At 44.4% G+C, this 10,547-nt stretch overlaps 1 long non-coding RNA gene across 1 annotated transcript; it reads right to left on the bottom strand.

The window, feature by feature from the left end:
* Positions 1-1,090: 1,090 nt before the first annotated feature.
* Positions 1,091-1,505, bottom strand: LOC109022854. The gene is made up of 2 exons (XR_002002222.2): positions 1,368-1,505; positions 1,091-1,271 (listed from the first exon to the last, which is right to left on the bottom strand). It is a non-coding gene; the product is annotated as an uncharacterized LOC109022854 (long non-coding RNA).
* Positions 1,506-10,547: the final 9,042 nt, after the last annotated feature.

The following is a 10,547-nucleotide window of genomic DNA, read 5'->3' as shown; positions in this document are numbered from 1 at the left end:
AAACTTTCCTACAGTTCAGGTAACTTGGAGAAGTGCCCCTGAATGCAGTGGGAGCACACAGTGATGAGCAGAACAGGTTGCTCACCCCCGGGCACAGAAATTCCTGTGTTTTCTCCAGCACTCCTTTTTATTTTGAATTAACAGCCAAGAGCAGGTAGGCAGCTCCTGAAATCATTTGCTTACAAGCCATGATACCCATCTGGGATCAGGATGGAAATCAGATTAAGCTTGTTTGTGTGTTAAATGTTAGGGAAAAATTACTTGTTCTAATAAGGAACAAGGGCTGGAATGTGCTCCCCAAAGTGGACAGCCCTTACACTTATCTGCCTGAGTCAACTCCAATCACACCAGACCCTTCCCTCATCCCTGTGCTGCCTTCCCACCCTTCCAGCTCACCCTTTACCTCCCACCACACAAAAAAGATGGGATTAAAGAAAAAAAAAAGTACTCCTAGCAAAATGCCAGGGTTTTAAATTAAATTTAAAACAGTTTAATTGCCTAATTGCTCAGCTATTTTGTGCAGTTTATTAACAGAAGCAATTCTTCGGCAGTCATGCCAACATAGCAGAAAATTGGCATTTGAGCCAGGGGGAATTAAAGAGGCAGAGTGCGGAACTAAAACAAAAAGAATGCCTCGAACCTAGTGGAACAGACATTTGGGGCTTTCATCTCATTTTTATCTCTTTCCCTAATCTGCTGCAGAAAGATCAAGGCTTGGTTTTGCTTTTTAATGTGGGAATGACAGTTGCTCATCACCACTGCCTTTGCATTTGGAAAAGTACTGGATTTCCAAAGAAATGAATGTTTAAGGAAGCAGCACATTCACAAAGAAAATAAAACGCAATTCTTGCCAATAATATTGGCATCTTTTAGAAGAGTTAATTCGAGGGCATTTTTCATAATAAACCTCGCTTTTAAATATGCGTGTGTGTATTCAAACAAAACTAGCAAATCATCCATATAAATGAATGCATGCACTGACTGAATAGAAGAGATTAATATTCAGTTATAATATACTACACTCATCATATGCTCTTTCCTTACCATACAGAGGGAAAAATAGAAAGGAGAGGAGAAGGCACTCATGATGCAAAATAAATAATCCAATATTTATTGCCTGTAGAAGAGAAATTCTAGTTGACTATGGATGATGCTGTTGCTCTAATCTTCAGGGCTGCATCCAGGTTTCCATCTCTGGAGCTCTTATGTCCTTGCTGATGTCTCCTCTCTCCTCTGCGTAGGCAGCCATTTGGGAGGCTCCTGTCAGGTTTCTATGGCAGAGATATTGAGAAGGGAACCCCGGATAAACAAGTGGGATTTCAGCCTAAGTTGATTTCCTATGTGTAAAAAGGATGCAAACAGCTCACCGTTTTGGGGAGGATTTCTATAGCTGTGATGAACCTGCTCTGTCACAGCTCACCCTGCCTCAAACTGAGAGTGCTGTGCACAGCTCTCACTGGGATGGTGTCCAGGACAGCTTTTGTTAGTGTTGTTAGTCAGGGTCAGGGTTACACCCCAGTGTATTTAGAGCAGGCTGCTGGCCATGGTGTGGATAACTGGAATGTACAATTGCAGGAGTGGCATTCACAAACCAAATTCCCTGCTGGTGTCTGGCAAATTGGGGCCACTTAAGAGATGACACATCACAGGTGAAAATGAGCTAGAGCAGAGCCCCTCATTTCTGTGTTTGAAATGCATTTCAAGATGCCCCTTTACATTTACAGGATGGTATGCTTGAAATAGCAGCTAAATCATTCCAGCTGTATGAGTGCATCACAGTAAACAGATTTTTCCAGACTGCATTCATCCTGTGCAATTTGGCAGGTTTCCTGGGGAGACCCAGAGCAGCCCTGGGGTGTGTCCCCACCTGGGAGGGGGCTGAGGCTGGGGGTGGTGTGAGCACAGCCCCTCCTGCAGCGCTGCCAGGGATGGGGAGAGAAGCAGCCCTGGCACAGCATCACGCAGGAGCTCCTGTTTCAAGCTCTGTCTGCCCCCACACCAACACAGCACCAGCAGCTGGCAAACGATCCGTGCGTGACGTGACAATACCTGGGAATAAAAAAAGGGCAACACTTGCTAGATTTACACTGAGCAGCGTGCTCAATGAAAGTGTCTCTTGCGTGGGATAATCCTGATGCCTCCAGCGCCGATTGCAGAGTGAGAAAGAAATGCCAGCTGGCCTCACTGGGGCTGAAGGCTCTTAGAGAGCTGATGGAATGATAACAACTTTATCCAGAACACTCAGTGCCCTGTTTCTCCCTTAATTTCATCACTCAGATATCTCAGGAGTTTTCCTGTGTGTAGAAAGGACACGGTTATGCTGTACTCTGGATGAAGCCAGCTGTAGTAATTATTCAGTTAGAGAAGCCAAATTTCTCCCTGCTTGAATTTTTGCAAACAACCTCACCTCAGCTTTAGTTCAGACAAAATATCTTTGATGTATTTTGACATATGACATTTTAATGCATTTCTCTATCTGAAAAACTGACATTTTCCATGAGACATGGGTGTTTCCTGTGAATAGACTTATTTAGGTGCCAACTGTTTGTTTCCAAAACCCAGTTTCAATGGAAAATGGTCACACTGGCTCCATTCTTTCATCCTGTGGAGAACAGGTAAATTTACCTGCTCTCCTGGTGAGCCTTCATGATTCCATCTCTCATTCATGGTCTGCTTGTTTCAGTCCTTGGCTATAACTGTAGAGGAAAGGTGACAGTCAGATCTCCATATCCTTGGAGTAGAAAATTTGGAATCATGAAGAGCAGTAGCCCCATTGATATTCAGAACAAATATCCCATCCACAACTGGGTGAGATTTTAACCTAGAGATGAAAGGGAAGCTCCCAGTCTTTACACCTGTTCCCTGCAGGTGTGAAGGGATGAGGTGAAGCACTCAACTGTTCTTCCAGTAACACACAACTGCAATTTCTTCAGCCATTTTTGCCTCTTGTCCAGAAAAATAGTGAATGGGACATTCAGCTTCCTATCTGTTCGACGCTTCTGACACCAGGTGATGACCACACATTTATTTTCTCTCAACCTCTGTTAATCTTGCTGTACTGAGATGGTTTATCTCAAGCTTTGCCTTTGTCACTAAGAAAAAGTGCATTTTCCCACAGAAAAACACATATGCTTGAGCCAGGAAGCACCTGATGAGGGCAGAGAGATAAAAGTGCAGCCAGGACATGGAAAGTAAAACAGCACAGGGTGGCTCTGTGAGCCACAGGACATCACAGCAGCGCCAGGCACTGATAAGAAGCATGGAAAGGCATCCTAGGAGCTGAAAGCTGAGATGTCTGCTGCCACAGGCCATCACCCAAGCCCTGTGTGCGGTGACATGTGGCACCTGCTGCTGCCCAAGGAAGGGAGCAGCCTCCAGCTCCCCAGCATCCCCAGGGCAGGCACTGCAGGAGATGGACCAGGGAGGCTCAGTGTGCCCAGGAATTGCTGCTCCTGCCTCAGTAGCACATGGAAGAACGCCTTGATGAACCTGAGAAGAAAGAGTTTGCATCACATCGAGCTGTGACCTACTTTCAGAGCCTCTCCTGGCGCCATGCTCTGAGCCCTCCCCAAACACAGCCCTGCCTGGGCAGCGCTCTGGGCACTGCCCACTAAAACCTACATCTCATGGAGCCTGCAAGCAGCCCCAAAGGACTCTGTTTCACAATGAATTTCCACTGATTTTGACACCTAATTCAGTTTGATTCTATTGAAGACCCCGGCTTGCAGCCCCAGAGGATGCTGGAGGATGCACGCAGCAGCCTCAGACTCCTCACAGCCCCAGAGATTTCCAGCTGGACTGGTGCCATTTGCTTTGTCTGTTGCAGTCCTTCTGCCAAGTGCATGTCCTGATTTTGTGTCCTCCAGGTTTGGCACCATTCATCTTGCAAATGCCCCACAGCACAAAGTCCACCTCTTTTCTGTGCTCCTTCTGTGATCTCTCTCTTTCGATTCAAATGTGTGTTAGACAGAAGTCAAACTCCTCTGTGCCTCATGCCCCAGATGAGTGACCTAGAAAACAGACCACAGGTAACCCCTTGGACCCATCTTTTTATGTTCCATTCCAAAGCTCAGTGCATGGATCACTCAGGTGCTTTTTAAGGATGACTGAGATAAAATATTTCAGCTTGCTGGCAGTACTAAAAAATATGTATAGAACAGGTGTGGAAGATACAGCCAAATCCTCCTCCTTCTCATAGCAGCTTTGGTGAATAGAAAAGTTGACAGGCAAAATGATATTCCACTTTGGTTTTTCAGCTTTATTTAATACTTTAAAACTGGTAAAAATATATATATAAACCCCAGAAGTTTTTTGGTTTTTTTTTCTTTTAGACAGTGTTTTGAGAAAGAAGGAATTACTTTTATTTAGTAATTGATTTCTCCCCACCTATGTGCAAAGTGTTTCCCTTGACCTGATGTGCCCCTCTGGGCTGGAAACCACTGTGTTGATCTGCAAATTGTTGCTGGGCTGAGTGCAGGTGTAACTATATCAGTGAATGATAAATGGCATTAGAGTCCTGCAGAGCCTGGGAATTGTGGGGTGGAGAATGAAGCTGAAGGTCTTCTCTCCTGTGTTTCTGTCTCTGAGTTTGTCTGAAGGGCACAGAACACCCTCCCACCCCACCCCACCACCCAGCGAGAGGGAACAGATTGGAAAAGGTGGGGTTTGATGTTCCTGCAAGCAGAGGCACAAAGAGGTGAGGTGTAATCTCCACTACAAATCTGGCTGATTCTCTTTTAAGAATAAAAGAGTGGAGTCCATGAAGCAGGGAAGATCAAAGTACTGATATTTAGATGTGGATTGTAACTGTGAAAAAGGTTTGGCCCGCAGGCAAATCCAGATTTAAGCTCTCATTTCAGGCTTGATGGTAACAAATTCCCACCAGTGGATCTGTGAGGTGCCCACCAGCCTGGAAAACACATGATCTGGTCCTGAAAAGCCAAGTCTTTCATATGTGGGCTCCAAGTAAAGGATTAACACTTCAGAGGGAAAAAAAAAAAAAAAAGTTGGATTCATGTATACAAATCTCTACTACCCACAGTCATATTAATATAGTTTATAGATCAGTGGGAGGTCATGCTCAGGTCATGCCTCTGTATCCCAATGTATCCCTTGGATGCAGAACTGGGAAAATTACAGCTCCTGTAAACTTCTCTGGTCAGTGAAATTAACTGGAAAAATCAAATATGAATGCGTGGCTGAACCTCCACCTTCCAAAGTTACTGAAACTTCAAATCCTACCTTTATCCCAAGAGAAAATGTCAATATTGAGACAATTTCCTAAATTTTAATGTTCATTTCATGTTTTTAAATAAAAATAATGGATAGTTAATATGACAGCCCAGTAATTAAACATACTTAGTTCCTATTGAAAAGGAAATGGATTATGACTCTACACGCAGGCAATGTATCATTTTTTCTAAAAAAAGACCCCAAATGATAATTCCTTTTAAGAGAAATGGTTTCTTTGGCTAATCCACTGCTTCACTCTGCTGTGGCCAAATTGTTTTCCTGAGAGGACTAGCATATGATACAGATCTGGTAGGATGTTTTATTTTGGACTACGTAATTGCATTAATTGCTATGGCCAATGATCAATGTTAATTAAAAAAACGAAAAACAAACTACAATGGCATACCATTTCAAAGCTTTCCAAAAAATATTTGAGTAGTGAAGCCGTTTTAGGCCTGTAGTTAACCCTTCCATCTGCAGCTCTGTCAAAGAAATCCTCAGCTAGGCTTGTAGATGCACGGTGGCCCCATTAATTTTTACTGCTGCTATCACGGGGCCAGAGGAAGTAAAGAAGTGCAGTTGACTGCAATCATTCTCTCCCTCCCTTCCTCATCTGAAATGATGGAGAAGGGATCCTGACAGAAACACTTGCTAAAACCCAGTGGATATTTTCACATCTTACTACAGAGTCACTGTGAACTGCAAGATCCTTCTAGGAGGACGTGTGGGATGAGCCCATCCTCTTGCTAGACCCACTGGCCAACTTCTCCTTGTGCCCCGTGGGTATCACACCATTGGGGTTCATTAAGGGGTCTGTGAGGGTCTGTGATGAAAAACCTGACTTCTGGCAACAGGAATATGGAACATGAAATTCTGAGGGCCAGACTGGGACAGATTCCCTTCCTTGCTTTGAAGCTGGCAGATTGGCAGATCAGTAATGACCTGTGCTAAGTTTTAATGGCCTCAAGAAAGATGTGGTGCCTGTCCTGAGCCACTGAGAAACTGGAAACATTATGGTTTGAACAGCTGTTTAATGCAGACCCTTTTGAATCAGTCATTTCCTCCTGCCCCAATAATCTTTCTTGCTAGGAAAACCTGTTGACTAACATTGTCAGAAGTGCATGTGTGCAGTGGGAAGCCAGGGATGCATCCATCTTCTGACAGTAGGAGCTGCTGTAGCATTGTACATGTCCCTGCAGACACCCAGATTAATGATTTGACCTGGTTCCAAGAGCTAAAAAGTGTTTGTGGCAGAGGCTTTGTCACAAAAGGCTGCCAAAATATTCTGCCAGACAGCAATAAACTCAATTTACATTATAACTTAACACTTCTTTACCCCTCGCCCTCCTGCCAAGTATGACAACATAACATGCAGGAGTCTGCAGCACTGTATAGGAAAAACCATCTAGCATTTTCAAGCAGAAAATTCCTGTGAAAGACCAACTCACTCTCTCGAAGAGCTGCTGGAAACTTCTGGAAAGCACTTTTTGTATTGTCCTTTCCCCAGAAACAAGCTCCTTCCCAGCTCCAGGTATGCACAGAAGACATGGAGCACAATCCCCTTGCTGTGTTCCTGCCCTGTTTCCATTGTGTTGAGAAACTCAAAGGTCCTGGCTCATCTCATGTGGCGTGGCTCAGGCTGTTTAAGAGATGCAAAAGGAATTTCAGTCAATGATCAGTGAAGTTTCCTCTTCAATGGTGGAGGTACACACTCATGTTAATTGCTGAAAAGCATTACCAACTATTTTGTTGCTTGTGTTTCTACCTGCATTTAGATGTGAATTAACCAGCACTTCAGAGTGTTTTTGAACTTGGGAATATTTTCCTTGGTTCCTGAAGAGCAAAGCCAACAGTGCCCATTAAGGAAGCACAACAGATGTCCAGAGGACACAATGAAGAGTGGTTCATGGAAGCAGTTCAATTGCTGCTGGAATTCTGCTGTCTTCACTAGTTGCTCTGCTACAGTGACCTCCAAACTCTGCTAAGGGCATTAGAAACACCAGAGCCAACTCTTTTCAAAAATTATTTAACATGAAGGGAAACAGGTTCAAATGGAATGAAAGGCAGAGCATCAGCAAATTGCAGCAAAGCACAAGACCTGCTGGTGTTTCCAGAATAATGAATGTATTGACAACATCAGCTGTATCTGTGCAGTAGCCAGCCATTTTCAATACCTTTAATGCATACAGCCGTATTTTGTTTCCAGCACCAGACTAATGCTGTAATCACTGCATATAAACCCCTCTAATAAAAGAGATTCCTCTCTGTACAGTTCTGAGGGAGCTCTATTTTTGTTAATTTTTTTTTTTTTTTTAGTGCAGGTAAGTTCAACTACATGCACATGGGCTCTTTTATGACCTCTTACTCCAATGCTCAGCTTCCTCTGCCCCAGTTTGGACAGCTAATGACAAAGACCAATCTATTTTCCTCCCCCTCCAGACCTAGCTGTATCTCTGAGCCTGGTGACTGTTGTACTCCAATATCTTTGAAGGAAGAATTCTTTGTTAATATGGGTGTCTGAAAAAAGGCCTGTGCATTTATGGCCAGCTCAGAGGACAAGCACAAAGGACACACAGATTTCTGGGTGTTGACACTGACATACCACAGAGTTTTGCCGTTGCCACTCCTAAATTTATGAGCAGTTTGGAATGAAAGCGATGCTGGGCAATCAGGCTCTTATTTTATGATAAGCAGGTACAGAAAACAGTGTGATTTCCCAATGAGAAAATGGTGGGTGCAAGCTTTCTGAGCTGGAAATGAAAATAAAAAGCATTCCCGTGTGTGTAGTTTGGAACAGCACCATCAGTTTAACTCCAACAGGAAAACACAATGATCTCCTGGATGTCTGTAACTGTCTCAAACAATCCACTCTTCCATTAGGGCTAGTGATTTTCTTTCTTCTTCAACACACAGACACAGTTTTATCAAGCACCAAGGCTCAGCAGCAGGACAAAGTTATTCCCTCCTCAACTCCTGCCTCCAAAACAGCCAGTGTGGCTGTCACCATGAGCTAACTCTATCAAAAGCATCTTTGGTGATCAAGGAGGAAGAGCTTAGTGGTCCAGCTTTGGTCACACCAGGGAATAGTCTATAACAACAAATAATACATGCCTGAGGCCAGGCTTGCATTGACCTTCCTGTTGGAAATTCTCTCAGATAGACTGGTCCAGAAGACTGCCCCCCTTTCTTGCCCTTGGAGATCTGGGGCTGTGAGGAGTCTCCCTGGGTGTGTGCTCCAGGCTGAACCCGTGTGGAATTGTGGTTTCTCTCTCAGCAGCTTGTCAGGCAGGCTGCTCTCGCCAGCACAAAGAACTGCTTCTTAAAGGAATCTACAAGGCAAATATCCTTTGTCTCCCTTGTTCTGGTAACAAAGGCAGCACAAATTACTAGGAAGGCTGAAATGAAAATGGAGAATGAAAATAATTAAACCCCTCTCCCAGCAGCCGTGCTAGGCCTGGCTTTCTGCTCTGGCATTATGCAGTTAGTGCCAGCAGGAGCAGAGCTGGCTGTAAGAAGGACTCTCTGGGTGATCTTATTTAGTTCTAATGTAGGTAATACTTTTTGTTTTTTCTTCCACTTGCCAGCAAATGGCTCTGTGTGTTTGTCCTGTCAGTTCAGCACAGTCTGCACAGTAAGCCACACTCCGGAGCCCCATGCATCTTGTCAGCCCAAAATTAGCCATGGAAATAAACCTTTCCTAGCAGGGAGAATGTGCTGGTCCCAGAAAGACAAATGTATGTTTTTTGTGGGCCCAGACACTCATTTCTTGCTGCTGGAGAGCTCTTTGGATGTGAAAACTTGAAACTTATTGGTGCTGGGATACACCTCAAAGAGAAAAATTCCAGCATATATTTTCTTTGTATTTTCTTTTTCAGGAGTGGATGTAGCAACCCTGAAAGAGCCATTAGTGCAGACTGGAGACAGGAATCCTAGGGCAGATTCCTTGCTGGATTCCCCACACTGCTCTGTCTAGGCTCTTCATCCCTGAACTAAGCACAGAGGCCTAACTTTGTCTATAGTCCCTGTGCTTGTTTTCAGTAACCTCTGACATCACCTCTGGAGTACCCTGAGGCCTAAAGGCCTCTCTCCTGACCAGCAGGATGCTGTAGTCCACCATCCCTTATCACTACGAGGATGAAATCCCCTCTCTTCATCTTCCAACAAACAGAGGATGAGACACTTGTCTTGCATCCTCCTTTGCCATCACAGGCCTGCTTGGGCACAGACAGCTTCCCCCAGTCCAGGACTCCTGAAGAGAAGCAAGAGACAGAGGAAAGTGGGTGGAATCTGTCAGCTGGACATGGTTAAAGCCAGATAAACATCCTGATCTCTGAAGATGAAAGTTGCTTATATGTGACCACTGAGGAAAACACTACTGTGGGAGGATTTGCAAGCACTTGGCACTGGTTCCACTCTGCTCCCCTTAGGTCTGTGGGATTGCAGCCCTTGTAGGAGCAGTGCTTTACCCCTATGAAGTGTTTCAATAATCTTGACTGATGAATTTGCACATTATATATGTGAAGCCATATGTGGCTTTGTCGGAACCGCTCCAGTTTCCCATCCCTTGCAATGTGTTGTGCTGCTTTTAGCACACAGAAACATACGCCTCCTATCACTCATATTGACATCCATCAGTCTGCTTGGACCATTTCTCAACCACTGGAGGCTGGAGTAGCACTGCTCAAGACAATGGGTTACTGTCATTTATATCAAGTCCAGCTTTTTCCCCAGATGATGAATATGTTCAGAACAGTGGCACACTGGAGGGAAAACAAGAGCGCATATTTGGTCAGAAAATCAGTGGTATCTTTTAATTTCAATTCAGAAATCTTTTAGACCTGCCTGCTGTGTTCAGCTTGGACAATACAGGGACTTCTTCCCATGGAGATGAAGCCTAGAGACTGAGAGCAATGTTCTCTCCAGATTCTAAGTCTGCATTTGGTGCTGTCCTAGGAGCTCTAGTCAGCTGTAGGAGTCCTAATCCTTCACAAAATATATCTGCAGAAAATATATCCCAGATATTCAGCAGAAAGAAAATCCTTGTCCAGAGCTGTTACAGTCAACGTGTTCAGCATCCTACTCACAAAGGTAAGCTTGGCTCTGCACCCAGCTGTCAAAACAGGCTAGAAGTTCAGATGCCAGAGGGAAGGTGCAGGAACAGAAGACAGAGCAGAACAGAAACCTAGAAAGCTACTTATGTTCATTAATAGCTTTCTTTTTTCTCCCCTGTGAATAAAGGCATGGGGAATAATAATGGGCTCTGTGCTTGTTAGCTGCAAAACACCACCATCAAGTTTGCTCCAAAACTCCTATCC

The sequence above is a fragment of the Parus major genome, chromosome 12, assembly GCF_001522545.3.
Source record: "Parus major isolate Abel chromosome 12, Parus_major1.1, whole genome shotgun sequence".
In the NCBI taxonomy this organism is placed as follows: domain Eukaryota; kingdom Metazoa; phylum Chordata; class Aves; order Passeriformes; family Paridae; genus Parus; species Parus major.
The sequence above is the reverse complement of the archived record's forward strand: the minus strand, read 5'-3'. Positions and strand labels throughout refer to the sequence as shown.